Source organism: Belonocnema kinseyi, chromosome 2, assembly GCF_010883055.1.
Source record: "Belonocnema kinseyi isolate 2016_QV_RU_SX_M_011 chromosome 2, B_treatae_v1, whole genome shotgun sequence".
Classification (NCBI taxonomy): domain Eukaryota; kingdom Metazoa; phylum Arthropoda; class Insecta; order Hymenoptera; family Cynipidae; genus Belonocnema; species Belonocnema kinseyi.
The window spans coordinates 9,615,134-9,617,017 of record NC_046658.1 but is presented as its reverse complement, the minus strand read 5'-3'; the positions used below and the strand labels follow the sequence as shown (position 1 = coordinate 9,617,017).

Genomic DNA, 1,884 nt, shown 5'->3' with positions numbered 1-1,884 from the left:
TCCGAGGTCGAATCGTGCATTTTCGGCTTACATACGAACTCACAGTGGTAATCATGCACTTTCTGTTTTGCGACTCCCAAACGGTAGGTATGGTGGGGGTAAATTTCATCCACAATCTGGCAGCTCTGACGGGTTGGTAAATGCGCAGTGAACGTTTTCCGTTGCGCCACACGTGCTGTGCTTTTTGTCCCTTGTGCCTCTGCTGCGTCGTTTACCTAGTATTTTCTGGAAAAGTGTTTGCTAGGTTGGGAATTTTATTTCATCTAGAAATTACAGGGGATTTATTTTTTGATGGAGATTTATTCTGAATTCTTAGTTTTAATAGCAAAAGTCATTCAATTGATAACGTATTAAAATTCGAATAAAAAATTCGCGCCTAAATTAAACAACAGAATAGAGGGCGTAACAAGCGAGCGATCGGCGAGAACAAGCTTTGAACTCAGGGGAGCAGTTTTTGGCGTTCCGAGCGAAAACGAGGTAGTTTTTGCTGAGCGGTGAGCGAAATGTATTTCGGGCGATATTTGCGGGCAAAAATACTTTGAACAAAACCTGAGTTACGCGAACCACTTGTTAACTTACTGTTTTTTTGTTGCGTTTTTTTTTGCAAGCTACGGAAGGGATACTATGTGGATACTATTCGCGACGAAAACTACCACCGCGGGCTGTGAGGCGCTTGTGTCGCTGAAACAATATGGCCGTCATAACCGTACACGGTGCTATGTGTTTATACGGGAGTTTGTTGAATTTTTAGTAATAACTAATTATCAAGCATTAAAAATATGTTTCTGTTGCAACTATATTCTATTGAAAAATTTGCAAATGCTAAGACGTCGTCACGGTATATGGTCGAGGGTCAGAAAATTGTGAATTCTGGTTTAATTTTTATGTGCGGCAAGCTCTCGTTCGTCAACAAAGATTGAGCTGTATGCTCTGTGCTCTTTTAATATTTGCAGCCTCCCTCTGTTTACACTTTTCAGATTTACTTGCAGGTATTGGAATAGCATTTTTTTTCAACACTCTGCGTCCTGTACTAACATCTGCAAATACTCGTATAACATTGTTATTTTTGTATACAACAATTCAATTCCATTCATCACATTTATTTATTTCATAGAAAATAACTTGCAAAAAAATAATCTGTCGAATTAAAATGTTTGCAACAAACTAACAAATCACCGGCGTGATCCTTTATTCCCAAATTTTTTAACCACAAGTTTCGTTTATCCACAGTCTCTCTTTTGCCAAATAAATTTATGCGTTCAATTTTCACTCCGCGTTGTGGAACGGCATGGAAACTCAAATTTGTGTTTTTATTTGTCTTGGAAGTACAACCTTTAGCACAACACTTGTTTCTGCGTTCTGCGTTCCACCAGGGAATCACCCACATACTTACATAATTCTTTTTTATTATGCAAATAATATGTGTGAGTGTGTGTATATATGTCAGCATAATATTAGGTTGCAAGGTTTAAAAAAATTTACAAAATACTATTCTTACAGTTTTTAACAATTTAAAAATATATTGTGCCTAATTAAATCCAGATTTGTAAGAAAAAGTAATTCAAAAACAACACTTTTAAAAAGTTGATTAAGAATGTGCTTCGTCTTATGATAAAATAATTTAAAAAATGGACAATTACTCATTTTTAAAATAAAAAAAAAGATTTCAAGGAAAAAGCAAAATAATAATTTGTATATAATCCCCATAAGACTTAATCACTTTCAACCTAAAATTTATTGCACTCGACTTTTTTTTACCGAATTTTTTCTTATAAATGCGAAATATTCTATAGTAAACAAAATAAATAAAGTATCGAGCACTTTTTCAAATAAGTAATATTTAAACAAAAGATTAACTTTCTAAATATTAAAATTTTTTTACGA

The 1,884-nt window shown here is 34.3% G+C and overlaps 1 protein-coding gene across 1 annotated transcript in view; it reads left to right on the top strand.

Annotated features, from left to right (window-relative positions):
- Nucleotides 1-1,884, top strand: part of LOC117167456 (glutamine synthetase 2 cytoplasmic-like) — a 168,604-nt gene that overhangs the window by 41,068 nt on the left and 125,652 nt on the right. The gene's annotated exons all lie outside the window — the stretch shown is intronic.